We start from the raw sequence: 18,435 nt of genomic DNA, 5'->3' as shown, positions 1-18,435 counted from the left end.
GGATTCTTGCTCTCCAGAGAAAAGCAATCTGTAGTCCTGTTATTTGCAAAAATTATCTGACACATCAGGTAAAAGGTTCCGAAGGTAGAAAAGACAATGAAGCAGAAGAAACTGATACTGTATGACAAAGCTAAATATAGACGCGTCAGCATAAAATATTTTTTACTTTTAAAGGCTATTAGGGCTGTCAATGATTGAGCCAGAAAAATAATGGAAAGCAATGATGAAATCATAATACCATCCCATGCCTTCCTTGGGTGTTGAAAAAGGGGTAAAGGGGTACTAGACAATTATGAGCGTACAAGAGAAAGAGAGAGAATTTTCTCTTTATGGGAACTGAGAGAGGAGAGGAGAGAGAAGAGGAGAGGAGAGAGAGAGAGAGAGAGAGAGAGAGAGCGAGAGAGACGGAGGGTGAGAGAGAGATTGAGGAGAGAGAGAGAGAGAGTTTTCACCTTTAAGAACTATGTTAAGGCAAAATCCAAGATGTCTTCAATTGGAAATATGACCAGAATGCAAAATTGTTTAATATTTTTCTTGAATTTTTTATATGGGGGATTAAAATTCTTGCTTCTAATTATCTGCGTTCCTTTCTTTTTATTATATAACAAGAGCCCAGCATGTGAAATCAATACCATGTCCATGTCATAGTCACACTTAATTACAACAGCACCATAATTCTTAACCATAAAAGGGATTTTGACGAAGGAAAAGTACAGGCAGTCCCCGGGTTACGACGGGGGTTTCCGTTCTTGAGACGCGTCGTAAGCCGAAAATCGTCGTAAGCCGGAACGACGCTTGGAAATATGTCTTAAACTAATAAAAAGTTATAAAAACCTTACTTGTAATCCTTTGGTTACACTACATGTTGTTTCCTGTAGTTTTATGTACAACCTGGAGTTATTTTCATAAAAGAATGCTGGTTCTTGAAGGTAAAAACTATTGTAATCCTCTGGTGACACTACATTCTTGAAGTTTTATGTACAACCTGGAGTGATTTTGCAAAATCTTGAGGGCTACAAGAACAGCTGATTACTATTTACGTATCATATAGACTAATTAAAGTAAATGTATCTTTAAATAGGCTTATATATTAGTATCAACAAAACATTTCCTGCCATGAGTCAGAGGCCGTTTAATGAAACGAACACTTCTCTGTCCTATCTGTTCAGAAAATAAACGTTACGTCAATCCCCGAGACCATTGTTGCCAAAGTCTCTCTCTCTCTCTCTCTCTCTCTCTCTCTCTCTCTCTTCTCTCTCTCTCTGATCAAATTACATTGGAAAAACAAAAATTGACATACGATTGCCCTAATATACGAATGTTTTGAGATACAACAGAAAATTTGCGAAAATACAAGCTTTGATATACAACGAAATATTTGAGATACGATTTTGCGATGAGTGTTAGTTGTATAGGCGACCGATAATGGCGTTCAGTCTGTTTGTTTGTTGGTGCTGCATGTTAACACGTCGTTGTTTAGTTCGTTGTATTTGCGCCTATTTTTCGTGTTATTTTGTCTATTTTATTATTAACCATGGGTCTCAAAGCTAAAGACAAAGCAGGTGATAAGAAAAAACCCAAGAAAATGATTTCGATGGAAGCAAAACATGAAATTATAGCAAAGCATGAACGTGGCGTTCGTATCGTCGATTTGGCAAACGAGTATGGTCGAAATCCTTCTACAATATCCACGATCATCAAGCAGAAGGAAGCTATAAAAACCCCCGAGACCATTGTTGCCAAAGCGTCTCTCTCTCTCTCCTCATCTTCTCTCGTTCTCTCTCTCTCTCTCCCCGGCTTCCTCTCCTCTCTATCGTCTCTCTCTCTCTCTCTCTCTCTCTCTGATCAAATTACGTACTGGATAATGTCTCTCTTTGGATACTTCGATTTTGCCAAATATTGAGGGCTACAAGAACAGTTGATTACTATTTACGTATCATATAGACTAATTAAAGTAAACGTATCTTTTAAATAGGCTTATATTATTAGTATCAACAAAACATTTACTGGCATGAGTCAGAGGCCGTTTAACGAAACGAACACTTCTCTGTCCTTAACTCGGAGCGTCGGAAGACGCCTCTCTCTCTCTCTCTCTCTCTCTCTCTCTCTCTCTCTCTCTCTCTCTCTCTCTCTCTCTGATCAAATTACTGGATAATGTTCTCTCTTTGGATACTTGGAATTTGGCGTTGTATCTAACCAGAAACTTCGTTTTGTTATTATTACTGGAAACAAGCAATGATTTTTTCATTATTTGCGCTTTTGGACTGTTATATGTAAACTAGTATGTATTCATTCGCTCGGAAACTAGTTCCGCATATGAGGCGTCACTAAAAAACATAGAAAAATACAACATAAAAAGTGTCGAAAATCATCATAATCTCAAAATTTTTGTTGTAATCTAACCAGAAACTATTTTTATTAATATACTGTGCTAAACTATAAAGGATTTTTATCATAGCGTTTTTTAAAAGCGTCGTTAACTCGGAGCGTCGGAAGCGTCAGCGTCGTAACCTCGGGAACAAAGCGTCGTAACCCAGGACGGATTTTTCATTGAATATTTAAGAAAAAGCGTCGTAACTCGGAACGTCGTAAGCCGGAACCGTCGTAACCCGGGGACCGCCTGTATATATCTGGGGGAAGACCTGTGTCGCCCGGTGAAAAGTCTCTGTAGCTCACTTTTCTAAGTATAAATAGATTCTAAATATACCAGAGAAGAAAGCTAGCATGGTATGCTGAGGTTACTACCCCCAGCGCGCACCACCCCGAAGGGGCGTCAATATAAAGTATAAGGGCGAGTGGAAGCCACTATTCACAGGTCTTCTGCCAATTAGAGGATTCCTTTCCAAAATCCCTCCCTTCGAGAGAGCCGTTGCAACAGCCACTCCTCCCTCCTCGCTCCCGCTACCACTACTACTACGCGACTCGCGCGCCATCTAGCATTCCTGGATTAGACACCCTAGCTTGGATTGGTTAAGGGTGGGAAATTTAATTAGAAGGGATGGGTTCACCGGGCGGACACACGTCTTCCCCCAGAAATAGATTTTTCCTTCGTCAAACAAAATCCCTTTTCTGGGTTTGACCTGTGTTCGCCGGTGAAAAGTATCAGAGAAAATTCCCATCCAAGCTTACCAGATACCAAACCAGAGTATAAAGGAGTTAATGAAACCTAAGGTTCATTTAAAAAATATATTTACTTATTGCTAATTACAATAGGACTTAAACTATGACTTAGAACTAGTAACAATATGACAATATAATAGACTCAAGAATGGTATCCAGAGCAAAAAACTAGGGTATGTGCAGATAAGTCCATAAAACAATTATGGCCTCAACATTATGTATACATGATCCAGTGGCCAGATGACGACCAAACCCTCTCGACCTGGAGGAGAGAGGTTCAGTGGGGAATACGAGCGAGGCAGGCAGGAAGGAGAGATATTTAAGGAAAAAGGTGAGTCTAAGGAAAGGATTTGACCAGGTTCATCAATCAGGGAAGACTATGCTCCCTGCAGCAACTGCTGGAATTTAAGGGCCTCTAGATTTCTTGAGATAGTGGCGCTTAAACTGCTGAAGATTTCCAACCCGTAAACCCCGTATATTTCTTCAGGTCTTCGAAATTCATATTGTGAAAGGAATTAATAGAGGTAGCCACTGCTCGGATGTCATGGACGTGTGGAACTGAATCCGGTTGGCTGTTTAATAAAGTAGAGTATTTGTTGTCTAATACCTCTAAGAGAAATCATACCACCTTTCTCTCTAATGCAAAGGGGGCCTGAAGATTTCCTGGAAGTTCTGGCGTAAGAAGGATTTAAGGGTAGCGACAGGGCACAATGATGTGTCCTGTGCTAAGGGTATGATTTTCCATGGAGTCCACCTGTTTTGTGGGTCCTCATTCTTAGCTAAGAACCTCCGGTCTGGGGATAGTAATACTTCCACTTTCCCCCGACGGTTAGAATTCTATATGGTCTCGGATTCCTAGAGAGAGGCTGAAAGCCTAGAAATATTCTTGCACCTGAGGCCATGACCATCAGGAATAGAGTTTTCCTAAGCAGGGTTTTATATAAGAGCATGACTCATTATTAGTGTCTGAGGCTAACTTTAAGTACGTCATTCAAAAACCAAGACACCGTATGAGGGCGTCTATTGGTCTCAGGCGGGCACATACTCCGTGGAATTGAGGTGAAGTATGACTGACAAGTTAATATCAAAGGCAATCTGGAAAATCTTCCTTAAGGCTGACTTGATTGTTGTAATGGTACTAGCAGCCAGGCCTTTCTCAAATAAAGTTCTAAGAACGAGATGCCAGATTCGTAGTCATTTCATGAGCAGCTGAGTCTTTTAGAAATTTGGCCAATTTCTTTACTGCTGAATCATATTGTCTGAGCGTTGACTCTCTTTTATCTGATTCTATGAATAAGATATTTAGTGGATTAATACTAGCGTCCTTTAGAGCTGCAAACTTCATGAAGTCCATAAAGTTAGGGCATTCAGTATTCTCAAGGAAGCTGACACAGTCTGAGTTTGTACTGTCTATGTCAGCTCTGGACGAGGGATCCGTCTGGGTTGGAGCTTCAATTCTAGAAGAAATGGAAACCAGTTGCTCTTTGGTCAGTTGGGTGCCACCAGTGCTACTTGTCCTGTGAAAGATCTTAGCTTGTGCAGGACCTTCATCAGAAGATTCACCGGTGGAAATAGGTAAATCTTCTGCCAATTGTTCCAATTTATGGACATTGCATCTGTGGCATAAGTTAGAGGGTTCAGGTTGGTTGCCATGTAATATGGTAGTTTGTGGTCGGATTCTATGGCGAATAGGTCTACTTGAAGGTCCAGGCTTTGATTGCAAATCCACCGGAATGACTTCCTGTCCAGGGACCACTCCGATCCCAGCAGAGTTGTCCTGGAAAAGTGCGTCTGCGATAACATTATTTTACTCCTGCCAGGTGAGTTGCTGACAGGTGCCAATGATTTTTGTTTTTCGTCGCCAATGAGAATATCGCAATCAATACGTGCATTTAGTTTGCTTGACCTGGAGCCTCCTCTGTTTATGCAGTGTACCACCACTAGGCTGGCCGAGACTACTCTCACCTGACTGTTCCTGGCCGGAGCCAGTCGTTTTCCAGGTTCCGACGTTTCGTCCATGGACGAAGCCGCTTGTTAGAATGAGGTGGAATTATTGAGATCTTGTCCCTGAGACTGATATTGGCTCTCTCTTTCCAGACTCGATTGATGTCCTTCATCTGGCTTTTAAACAGGACGTCTGTTACTGACGCGAACTGCAGCGAACCTAGGATTCTCTCTTGGGTACGCCGAGACGCCTTCCTGTTCTTGAGGAACTGTTTTGTAGCCGCTGCTATCTACTTGGCCTTCTTGGGTGGAAGAGATAGCTTGTGTCTCATTAGGTCCCGTTGGATCCCAGCCTTTGAAAGCGGAAAAAGCCGGAAAACAAAAGCAGAAAATTTTTCCCGTTTATCTGGAAGCCCAGAAATTTCAAGAATTTTATCACTCTGGCTGTTGATTTGCGACACTCTTCGACGCTGGCTGCCAAAATGAGCCAGTCATCCTAGGTAGGCTACTAACATAACCTCTTGAGTTCTTAGTTCTTGAACTATCGTCTCTCCTAGTTTTGTGAATATCCTGGGTGCGATGTTGAGACCCGAAAGGCATGACTCTGAATGAGTAAGCCTTGTTTCCTAGTCTGAAGCCTAGGTACAGAGAGAAGTTCCTTGCTATTGGAACATGATAAGTGTCTGTAAGATCTATAGAGGTGGTGGCGGCCCCACGGGGAAGTAAGGTCCGCACCTGCAAGACTGTCAACATGCAGAACTTGTTGCAATGAATGTATGAGTTTGAGACGGGGACAAGTCCAGAATCACTCTTCTTTTGTTTCCGTCCGAGTCCTTCTTTGGGACAATGAGCAGACGTCCTTGAAACTTTAGTCGTTTCACTCTTTTTATGGCCTTCTTCTGCAGGAGATCTTTGGTATAGTCTATAGGTCCGCCGTTGGTATCTGATAAAATTTGATTGGTGGATGGGCCCTTTTTCCCATTTCCACCTCAGACCTTTTGAGACTATACTGTGGGCCCAAGGACTGAAGGTCCAATGGTCCAGGAAGAGATAATCTCCATCCTACCTGCGTGCTCTCACTGACTGGTTGCAGGTCTGTTACCTCTACACTCCTTGGAAGCCTCTACCCCTTGGTCCGCCTCGTAGCCGGGAGCCACCTCTGGCCCCGCTACTTTTTACATGCCTGTTGTGAGCGAAATAGATCCATTGCTTCATAGGCGGGGTTAAAGGGTTGGGGAGGTCACCCCATTTAGCTGTGGAGGTTGAAGGCTATGGGCTGGCGGAGTTTGTCGTAAACAATCTGTTGCTGCGGATGAGCCTTACATGTCGAAGGCTTACCAACTTGTAAACCGAGACCGCTTGTACGACCGTTAGAGGACGGGAGCCCAGTAAGGATTGAATCTGCTTGTTGTCCAGGGTTCTCAAATTTCTGTTTAAAGGGGAGTTCCCCAACGGACACCCGGAGGCTCTAGTTGGCTCTGGCTCCTTCCGAGAGACGACGTTAACCTTGTCTTCCGGGAACAGGTTTTCTCCCCATATTGATGATTTTATCAGCCTATTAGGTTCGTGCCTTATCGAGGCACCCCCCGCCAGGACATATTACTTACAAGTTCGTCTTGCCATCGCAAAGTCGTAGAGGTCCGACTGGAAAGTCTGTAGTAGACCTTTCGTCAGGACTCGGAACACCTGTTCGTCAAGGTAAGTGGAGGCTACCAACTCCGCCATGGTGACGGAGCTGATCGATCTTTCTAGACTTGATCTTGCTTCAAATTCCGCCTTGATTAACTAGCCCGGAATTTTTAGGCAGCTTCTCGGAAAATAGAGAGGAAGCGCAATCCGAGTCAAGTTTATCTGCTGTAAACGCGGCTGGAGTGTTTTTCCACAGCTCCCTACCTCCCTACCCTCCCTACCTGGGGTCACAAACATAGTGTAGGTACCCTTGTGTGGCGTCAACTCAGTGTTGACGCGATCCTAGCCGGGAGAGGGTGCAAACCCAAATAGCTTGGGCTTGGTCCCTAGAGATGATCCCTGTCTCCTTCGGGACCTTGTCTATTCTGACTAACGCGTGTTCCGCTAGTCTGACAAATCCAGGAAAAGAAATTTGGAGACCCTCCCGGAAGAGCTCAAGTCCTCCAACAGACGGGTTCTGCACCCTTCAATTGATAAACTTCCCATCCGCGAATGGGGCATGTAAAGCTAACCGCCACAGGTGTTCTTGTCAAATGGCGGTAGTTTTGACGCATCCGGCACTGACAAGGCCAGCGCCGGGGATCCGGAGTGGAGAAATCCGGTCCAGCATATCGTCCAGGGGCCTGATCCTCTCGGCCAGAGATGTTATTGCCTTGCCTAAGGTGGTCAGAGCCGAGCGAGTCGTAACGACTCAAACCTCTCATCAACCGCTTCCCTAACCTTCGACATTAGAAGGTTAACGAGGGTCTCATGGTCGAATCCAAACTCCATCGCCTTGGATCTGGCGGACTTGGCTCTCAACCCCTTAGGGGGGGGAGAGAATCCTTGGCAGCAGGCGATTTAGCAAACTAAGTCGACGGTCAAAGGGCCGGAGATGACTCAGTCGCCGCTGACGGAGCTGGTTTGGATCCCTTTAGAAGGGAATTTCCCCAAAGCTTAGCCCACTCAAAGTCTCATATCTCATTGTCATAAGTAATGCCGGCCGGGCCGAACGGGATGAAGCAGCGGATCAGGGGAAGATAATTCCCCTATCTGAACCTGCCGGCCTCTATTGGGGGGAGCGTAGCTCCTAGCCCGAACCCGTAGCCGGGGCAGACAACTGGGGAGAGAGACCACCGAGCGGCGGAGCTTTGTAAATGCACCATCCGGAGCAATGTCCGCCGGCTGGTATGGTACCAGACCGCTATAAGGTCGGCGGAGCTATCCACTTGGAGACATAAGAGATACATATAATACCAGTAAACCCACCACTCCCACTACTCTCTTCCCCCTTTAATGAAAACTCGAGCGGTCGTTCATCGATACGACTACTAGCACCGAGAGTTATAGCGTACGGCAAAGCCGAGCTAGGAAGTGGGGGAAGGGTGGGGGGGTGTAAGTATGGGTGGTCGCTCGTGATCGTCTGGCCACCAACCGATCAGAGATGGTCACCTATTGAAAGCTGTGAGGCCTACTACTGCAGAGTGGGGTAGTAGGCCGACTGGGCCTATGGCCCGTCGTGATTGGTAAAGCGACCAATCGCTGATCACTCTGAACTGGTTAGGACGTGGCCTACTACTAAAGGTTGTACTAAAGGAGGCTAGGCCAAGACGATACAAAAACCAGAACCACTTAATGTACTGCAGTACATATGACAATTTGTCCAAAATTGCATTTTTTCCTAACTATACAAACCTGAGGTCCTTTTACAATAGGAAGGTACTAGCGGCAGCTGGATAGGTCGTAAGCTTTCGAACAAGGGGTTCGGTAGTTAATGCTTGTCCACGACCGGCCGCGCGCTCGCGCGCGACTGGGAGGTAAACAAATCACTTTTGCTTTTGGCCCAAGCAAAAACTGCAGAGTGAGGGGTGGCATGAGGTGGGACTATGTGTAAAAGGACCTCAGGTTTGTATACGTAGTTAGGAAAAATGCAATTTTGGACAAATTGTCATTTGTTCCGACACGGCTACAAAACCTTCGGTCCTTTTACAATAGGAAGACTCACTTCTTGGTGGGTGGAATCTGAGTCTTTTGTGAACAGACTGGTGTTCGCCCAACCTTGGAAGCCTCCCTGGTCGTTCTAAGAGCGAGGGAGGGATCCAAGCCTCTGTCCGATTGATCGGGGTGTGCACCGCAGGATCAATGGTCAGACCTCTGGACCAAGTACTAAGAGAGAGGCAAGCGTATCTCTTCGTACCAGCAATGTAAGAACTTGTTCCTGTACAGGAGCAAATATAAAGTCATGGGTTTGTCCTCTTGTAGGCATCCACTTCCCCCCCCTTGTAGGAGGAAGTGGTGGATATTCTGCTCCTATCCCTAGTGAAAGGGATAGGATGGGGCTCTGCCATATAGCTCACCTGCATCTCGTCCTCATCCAAGCGTAGTGACGACCGTGGGCCCTCTGCCCACAGGTAGAGGAGGAGGAAAAGATGGGAAGAGGAGCCAGTCACTCACTCACTCACACATCCATCCACACAGTCACACCAGGACTCGATGCTGTTTCAGCCTGCCGAGGGTCTGGGTTAGCTACACAACTTGTTGAGCAGCCACCACGGGTTCCCCAAGGAAAAGGTATCCAAGGACCTGTGGGCAATATCCCGAAGGTAGAAGGAGGTGAAGGTAATCTGGTTAGACCAGACACCTGCCTTCAGGACCTGCGCCACGGAGAAGTTCTTACAAAACGCCAACGAGGGGCCAATACTTCTGACTTCGTGAGGGCTCTCGGACGGGACGTACGGATGTCGTCACTATCCATCAGCCTCCATACGCCATTCCTGATGACCTCACGCAGCCAGAATGAAAGAGTGTTCTTGGATACTTTCTTGTTTCTTGGTTACCCCAGTGCTAACGAAGAGGCGTCGACACTCAGGCTGAGGTGTCGAGTTTTCTTCAGATAGCGCCCTCCGTTAGCGGCCCTCACAGGACAAAGCAGCATCTCATCCGCATCATTATTGGTAAGTCCATTAGGGAGGGAATCGTGAAAGACTCGAACCTGTCGTCAGGGACCGACGGTTTCTGAGTCTTCGCAACGAAGTTCGGACGAAATCGAGCGTCACAGATCCCCATCCCCTGGAGTGTCGTACATCAATAGGAAAGACCATGAAGTTCCCCTACTCTCTTCGCCGATGCCAGGGCCAGCAAGAAGAGGGTCTTGAGGGTCAGATCCCTGTCTGACGACTCTCGGAGTGGCTCGAAGGTGTTCGAGTCAAACTCCTAAGGAAGAGAGTCACATCCCACGCAGGGGGCCTGAGTTCCCTGGGTGGGCAAGACCTTTCGAAGCTCCTCATGAGCAAGGAGATCTCGAACGAGTTCGAGATGTCCAATCCCCTCAGTTTCAGGACGAGAGCCAGCCAGGGCGGCTCTGTATCCTTTGACTGTGGGGACTGAGAGGAGCTTCTCTCGGCGAAGAAACACGAGGAAATCCGCTACCTGCTGAAGAGTGGCTCTGAGAGGAGATAGACCCCGTCTACGACACCAACCACAGAAGACGGCCCACTTCCCCACTGGTACACAGCTGCAGAGGACTGACGGACGGTTTTTCCAGCCATCTCTGTTGCTGCGCTACGAGAAAAGCCTCTCGTTCGCAAGAGATGGTGGATACAGAACAGCCGTGAAGTCGTAGGGACTGACTGCTCGGTGGTACCGCGTCGACGTTGTGGCTGGGCGAGAAGGTTGTGCCAAGGGGGAATCTCTCTCGGTTCTCCTGCGAGAAGAGCCAGCAGGTCCGGATACCAAATGGCCTGTGGCCATTTGGAGCCACCAGGATCATCCTGAGACTCGTGACCAGTGCTCGACTGATCACCTTGCGAATCAGGCTGAACGGAGGAAAGGCATAGGCGAAGAGGTTGTCCCAGGGGTGTTGGAGAGCGTCCTCTGCAGCTGCCCATGGGTCCGGCACGGCTGAGAAGAAAAATGAAATTTTCATTATTAAAATGAAGTTTTATTGTATACTTACCGAACAATTATAGAGCCGTGATTTCCACGAGCGGCAGGATACTAAATTCAAAATTTGAGCCGCTCGGCGTCGCCAACAACTGGTGGTGATGACGTCATCTCCCCCTCCACTCGCGGGAGAACCAGGTACAACTGCCCAGGTGAATCCAATTCTTTCTGCCCGTCCGTCCTCCACCTAAGGGGAGGAGGGTGGGTATAATCATAATTGTTCGGTAAGTATACAATAAAACTTCATTTTAATAATGAAAATTTCATTTTTATTGTAGTGTCTTACCGAACAATTATAGAGCTGATTACACATTTATGGGAAGGTGGGATTCAGTGGACCACTAGTATTTTTAAATGGTTACATTTATTGCAATACCAGTAAACACTCAAGGTGTCTGTTGTACCTTACCTTGTAAGAGAGCTACAGCAGACTGTTTACTGCCTCTGGTCGGTGCTCTTCTTACTAATGTAGAGGAATTGGAATTTGACCAAAGTTAGCCTCTACAGGAGTGGAATCCTTCCGTAGTTCAAGCGAGTCAAGGCTGACTGACGGAGGATAGTAACAACAAAGATTGCCCTTGCCCTGGGCTAAGACCAGAAATTCAATCATACAAAACATTTGTCACCAACACCAGATTTAAAAACACATATACCCACCCATTGTAAAATCTGACCTAACAGACTGTGAGTATCCCAGGTACTCAGTACCCCCAGCTTCCCTTGAACTCGACAACCTATTCAAGGTGAAAAAGTTAGCATTAGAGGTGACGACCCCTGTGCCGTTTCTCCCAACACCATGCCAGAAACCGCCACCGGACCTAACGTTTTTTACAATTCTCGAAAACCGTTTCTATCTCTTTGAGATAATGACTCGCAAAAACCGAATTCGATCTCCAGAACGTGCTCTGAAGAATCGAGCTAAAGATAAATTCTTTCTGAATGCTAAAGAAGTTGCCACTGCTCTAACCTCGTGAGCTTTAACTCTCAGAACGGAAAGATTGTCATTCTCGGACTGCGATGAGAGCTTCCCTGATAAGCTCTCTAATAAAGAACGATATAGCATTCTTAGAAAGAGGACGAGAGGGATTTTGAACCGAGGTCCAGAGCTTAGAAGATTGTCCTCTAATACCCTTAGTGGCAAACAGATACTGCTTAATAGCCCTGCCAAAATACAGCATTGCCTTGAGAGAAACCGACTCTTTTGTCTATAGCGCGCAATTCGCCTGACACGCTTAGCAGAAGCTAGTGCAATAAGAAAGAGTGCCTTCTTAGTCAAGTTCCTGAGTGAAGCCGACTTCAAAGGCTCAAACGGGTGGCCCCATGAGGAACTTAAGCACCACATCTAAGTTCCAAGCCACTGTATCTTGCGGGAGCTTAGTGGTTTCGAAAGACCTAATGAGGTCCGACAGATCTGAATTGGAGGAAATATCCAAACCTCGATGTCGAAAAACCGAAGAGAGCATGGCTCTATATCCTCTGATCGTCGAAGGAGCCCGTTTCTTAGAGTTACTAAGAAATAGAAGAAAATCTGCTATTTCTGTTAAAGAGTCGCAGAAGTAGAGACTTTAGACTTCTACACCCACTCTCTGAAGATTTCCTCCCTTCCTTGATAGAGTTTGTTAGAAGACTCTCTCCTACAACGAGCGATAGCTTCTGCAGCTCTTCTTGAAAATCCTTTCGCTCTGACAAGATTCCGGACAGTCTGAACCCTGTCAGAGCTAGAGCGGACAAAAGTTTTGGTGGAACCTCTTGAAGTGAGGTTGTTTGAGAAGCCACTTCTCTGGAGGAAGAAGTCTGGGGAAGTCTACTAACAACTGGAGAAGGTCCGGGAACCACTCTTTCCTGGGCCAAAAGGAGCGATTAACGTTAGCGTTACATTGCTGTGCGACATGAACTTGTTCAGCACCTCTCTTATTAGACCGAACGGAGGGAATGCATAAGCTTCCAGACCCGACCAATCCAACAGCATTGCGTCCACGACCAAGCTAGAGGATCTGGGACTGGCGAACAAAAGAGAGGAAGACGGTTGTTCCTGATGTCGCGAACAGGTCTATTGACGGTCGTCCCCCCAGGCGCCAAAGTTTCTGAAAACAAAATCTTGTTGTCCAAAGTCCACTCCAGAGGTAACACTTGCTGTTGACGACTTAACTCGTCCGCCAGGACGTTCATCTTTCCCGGAACAAACTCTCGGGACTAGCTGAACCTTCGCTTCGTTTGACCACAGGAGGAGATCCTTGGCTACTTCGTACAGAGAGAAAGACTGAGTCCCCCCCTGTTTCCGCACGTACGAGAGAGCCGTGGAGTTGTCGGAATGCACTGCCACTACTCGACCTTCTACTAAGCTCCGAAACTGTCTGAGCCCAAGAAAATTGCTAACAGTTCCTTTACATTTATGTGGAACTTCTTCTCCTTCTCCGACCAAGCTCCTGAAGTCCGTTGATTTCCCGTAGGGCTCCCCAACCTGTGTTCGATGCGTCGGAAAAGAACTGTAGGTTCGGGAGGATGGGTCGTAAATCTAAACCCTTCTTCCAACCTTGCTCGAGAGAGCCACCACCTTAGGTCCTCTTTTATTTGATCTGTGACAGGAAAGGTAATCGAGTCTGGTTGTGTCTTCCTGCACCAAGAGGCTCTCAGGAAAAACTGCAGAGGTCTCATGTGCAGTCTTCCCAACGTCACAAATTTCTCCACTGACGTCAATTTGCCAGGAGCCTCATCCACTGATTGGCAGAACTTACCTTTTTGTCCAAGAACTCCTGAACTGTCTCCAGACAGCCTTGAACCCTCTTCGGGGACAGAAAAGCCCGAAAAACTTGAGCATTCAGAATCATCCCCAAATAAAGGATGCTCTGAGATGGAAACCAACTGGGACTTCTTCTGTTGTTGACCAGAATTCCTAACTTTCTGGCAAGATCCAGGAGTTGTTCCAAGGTCCTTCATGCACCGACTCTCTGATTCGACCGGAGAAGCCAATCGTCCAGATAGAGGGAGATTCTTACTCCTAATATGTGCAGCCAGCTTCCTATCGGGGATAGAAACCCTGGTGAAAAACTTGAGGAGCGGTTTGCTAGTCCGAAGCAAAGCGCCCGAAACTGAAACACCTTGCCTTCGAACATGAACCTCAGGTACTTCCGAGATTCGCGATGTATCGGAATGTGAAAATAAGCGTCTTGCATGTCCGAGAGACCATCCAATCCCCCTGTCTGATGGACTCCAGAACCGACCGAGTGGTCTCCATATGAAATTTTGTTTTCTGGACATGCAAGTTCAGGGCGCTCACATCCAAAACCGGCCTCCAGCCCCCTGATGACTTGGGAACTACAAAAAGGCGATTGTAAAAGCCTGGAGGAAAATCCCCTTCTATCTGTTCTATCACTTCTTTGAGAACAAGCGCTTCCACTTCTGCGGCTAGCGCCAGAAATTTGTCTGAGCCCGGAGAGATGCCTGGAATGGAATTGGCACAGGTGAGAGCGAGGGAGGTGAAACGAGAGGAATACGATAGCCGAACTTGAGTACTTGCACTACCCAGGCTTCTGCTCCTCTGTTTTCCCATTCCTCCCAAAACAGCGCCAGCCTGGCTCCCACTGGTGCATGAAGAACCGAGCTTTCATTTGGAAGGTTTGTTAACCTTGGCCGAGGCTTAGACTGAGGTCGCAAATTCGACTTCGGCCGAAAGAAGCGCTTGGGTTTTCTCCCTCGAAAGGCGCTTGGTCAGAGGAGAAACCGAAGGAACAGTCTCCACAGGGCTTTAGGTCTCTTAGTAGACTGTGCCAGTAAATCCCGAAGTAGATTTCTTATCTAGCGCAGACGAAATTGACAACACTACATCGTCTGGAAAGAGGTTATCTTTCACAAAAGGAGCAACAAGAGAGCAGACTTCTGTTGGGACGTAACCCTTTTAGAAGCAAAGGAGCACCAAAGTTGCCTTTTCTTAAGTGTACCAAAGGCGATGAGTGAAGCTAACTCATCACATCCATCCCTAATGGATTTGTCCGCACAGGAAGAACACCAATCAATCCTCCGAACTAACCTGAGCAAAGAGAAGGACAGTCTTCGATCTTGGCCGCTAAAGCGCCAATAGTCCAATCAAGGAGCTAAAGACTTCCAAAAGTTTAAATTGATTCTTTACAACGTGGTCCAACTCAGGCGCTGTAAAGAAAACTTTCGCTGCGGCGAAAGCAGATCTTCTAGAGGAGTCGATTAAACTGGAGAAGTCTCCCTGGGAGGAGGCAGAAACAAACTCCCAGAGAAGGAGCTTCCCCAGTTACATAAAACCTATACCTCTTACGAAGCAACTTAGAGGGAGGGTAAGCAAAAAGAGCCTTCCCTAAGTCTCTTTTCATAGGACATCCATTTCTCCGTCTCTTTCAACGAATGTCAACCGCTTTAGATAGAACAAGTTTTTGGAGGAGAGGGTCTGAAGTTTTCCTCCTCATCAAAAAAGTCGAAGTTGGGGAGCGCGGGGCCGCTTTCTCAAAATAATCTGGATAAGATACCAGAAGAAAAATCTAAGGAGACGTGAATAACACGAGAGGTGATGTGAATCCTCCATCCTCTACTTCTTCTTCATTCTCCGATACCGCCGAAGAAGTAGACGGAACTACAACCGGATCTGAAGGTTTCGAACCACCCTTGGACTCATTCATCCAGTTGGTTAACATCTCTAACTGCTTGCGCAAAGGCGCCAGAGACGAATCAAAAACAGTTAACGTAGGCTTGGAAGAGCCTAAATGTTCAGCAGGAGGCGGAAAAACTACTTGCGCCTCGCTCGGAGCCGCCGAAAAATTCGAGGCGAAACAGGCGCATCAGGCGTAACAGACGAAAAAAAGCGCCTAAGCAAACACCCTTAGAAACTGCTAGCTACAGCGCTAAAACCACAATCTCTACTAGTAGATGGAGCCGAAAAAGGCACAGATTGAGGCGACGAACGAGCCGCTAATGGTCGCGGCGCAACCCTACTCTCAGTCTCCTTATACCGCTTGACTGGAGGAGGCGAAGAATCGGCGCCTGACAAACGCCTCTTTAAGGGACGCGAAACGGTGCGAATCTCGCCAAGAGCGCCGCGCGACCGGAGACGAATCGCTTGAATCATTCGAAAGGCGTCTGACCGCAACACCTTTCCAACGCTTAACCGAGCCCTGTTGAGGCGCAACAGGCTCAACAAGAGAGGCGCCTGTCTGTGGGCAAATCCCGATCGACTCCCTTGGACTTCCGGTATGTCTTCTCCCCGGTGCGGGGGAGCTGGACAGTGACCTTTGTCTAGGAGACGTGTCAGGACAGACAGACGCACCCTCAACTACACTCTTACCTGAAGCCGCTTTCTCCAAAAACGTCTTAACTGAATTACCAAGTTGCAAAACCGTATTCGCTAGTACCGAAATTTCTGATCTAGCCTCGATTTCCAGACTGGCAATGGTGTCGGAAGAAACTACACGGGAAGCCGGAGAAGCGGGAATTAGTAGAGGAATAGGAGGTGTAGTTAAAGGAGACATAACAATTTGAGGAGAAACAGAAGGAACAGAAGCATCGCAAGACGAAGCGGAGCTAAGTCTACTTTCCCTAAGCGCTGCTTTTCTAATTCTGTCTTTAGCTAATTTCTCCGAGTATGAACTAAAAACTTCCATTGAGAATCAGTCCAATCATACACTCGTACATGTTCGATCTGCTGAACAAACCTGTCCCCTACACTTAACACATTTAGTGTGAGAATCATATTCTAACTTGGATAATCTAGTTTTACATCCTGAGATGCAAAACCTAACTCCCGACGGACTAGAATCCGACATGGCAACGCCTAAATAAAAAGCAAAATAACAACAACGCCAAAAAAGAGTACTTCACCAATTCCGAAGATCAATTTCACAAGAAAAAAAAAGCGAAGCAAAGTCATCCAACCGCACCGACCAACGATGTTCACCGGACGCCGGCAGGAAAAGAATTGGATTCACCTTGGGCAGGGTCAGTTGTACCTGGTTCTCCCGCGAGTGGAGGGAGATGACGTCATCACCACCAGTGTTGGCGACGCCGACGCGCTAAATTTGAATTAGTATCCTGCCGCTCGTGGAAATCACGGCTCTATAATTGTTCGGAAGACACTACAATAAAACCTGAAGCTTTCTGTTGTCCGCCGTGGCGAACAGATCCACGACTGGTCGCCCCCACAGGTCAAAGAGCCTTTCCGCCACGTCCTGGTGTAGAGACCACCACTCGGTCCCTATCACCTGATCCCGACGGCTGAGCGTGTCTGCTACTACATTCCTCTTCCCTGGAATGTAGCGTGCCGACAGCTCTATTGAGTGTGCCTCGGCCCACTCGTGCACCTGCGAGTCAACTGGTACAACGGGAGAGACACTAGGCCCCCTGTTTGTTGACGTAGGCCACTACCGTGGTGGTTGTTCGTCACATCAAACACCACTGAGTGTCCCATCAAGCGGTCCTGGAACTCTTGGAGAGCGAGAAACGCTGCCTTGAGTTCCAGTACATTGATGTGAAGGTGCTTGTCGTTCTCGTCCCACACTCCTGAAGTCAGAAAACTCCTCCAGGTGTGCGCCCCATCCCTCGGTTGATGCGTCTGAGAACAGCTGCATGTCCGGGGGGGGAGTGCGCAGAGGCACTCCTCTTAAGAGGTTCCTGTCGTCCAGCCACCAGGCTAGGTCCTGCCTCACCTACCGGTGTCAGTGACACTGGAAAGCTTGGGGGATCCGTCGCCTGTGACCAACTCTCCTTTAGTCTCCACTGAAGAGACCGCAGGTGAAGACGTCCGTGAGGGACTAACTTCTCGAGTGACGACAGGTGTCCGATCACGACTTGCCATCGCTGAGCTACCTGTTCCTGCCGAGACAGGAAACTGGTTGGCTGCCTCCCTGAATCTGCTGATCCGCGAGTCTGCGGGGAAGACTCGCCCTGCTACCGTGTCGATCAGCATACCCAGGTACTTCATCCTCTGCTTGGGCTCGAGATCGGACTTCTCGAAGTTCACAACGATCCCCAGATCGCAAACAGAACTCGAGTAGTCGATCCCTGTCCGTAGCAACTGCGAGCGGGAGCTCGCCAGGACTAACCAATCTTCGAGATACCTCATCAGACGTATCCCGTGCGAATGGGCCCAAGCAGACACCAGAGTGAACACTCGCGTGAACACCTGTGGGCGGTTGAGAGACCGAAACAAAGTGCCCTGAACTGGTACACCGGTCCCGTCGAGGATGAAGCGGAGGTACTTTCTGGAGGACTGATGAATGGGTATTTGGAAATACGCATCCTTCAAGTCCACTGAAAGCATGAAATCGTTCTCCCTGATGGAGTCGAGCACGGAACGTGCCGTCTCCATCGTGAACCGGGTCTGGCGAACGAAACCGATTCAGGGGAGAGAGATCTATCACCGGGCGCCAGCCTCCCGTAGACTTTTCACCAGGAAGAGTCGACTGTAAAAGCGGTGACTGATCCGTGACGATTTCTACAGCTCTCTTGCTCAGCATGGTCTTGATCTCCTGTCTCAATGCTACGTCCTTCGATGACCCTGGAACATACGACTGCTGTTGGACCGGGTTGGAGGTGAGAGGGGCGCCGAGATTCGAATGGTAATAGATATCCCTCCCGAAGGACATCTACAATCCAGGTCTCGGCGCCGTAGCGCTGCCAAGTGCCAATGGCTGGCCAGGACACCCCCCCCCCACTTCCGGCAGCAGGTGAGGGGGAACGCCGTCCCTAGCGTTTCCCCCCTTTCTTCGACTTCTTCCCAGAGCCTCCTCGGGAGAAGGAGGGCTG

At 47.7% G+C, this 18,435-nt stretch overlaps 1 long non-coding RNA gene across 1 annotated transcript in view; it reads right to left on the bottom strand.

Annotated features, from left to right (window-relative positions):
• The window catches only part of LOC135211652 (uncharacterized), a 77,341-nt gene that overhangs the window by 16,967 nt on the left and 41,939 nt on the right, over positions 1-18,435 (bottom strand). The window lies entirely within an intron of this gene.

Source organism: Macrobrachium nipponense, chromosome 4 (genome assembly GCF_015104395.2).
Source record: "Macrobrachium nipponense isolate FS-2020 chromosome 4, ASM1510439v2, whole genome shotgun sequence".
NCBI lineage: Eukaryota > Metazoa > Arthropoda > Malacostraca > Decapoda > Palaemonidae > Macrobrachium > Macrobrachium nipponense.
The sequence above is the reverse complement of the archived record's forward strand: the minus strand, read 5'-3'. Positions and strand labels throughout refer to the sequence as shown.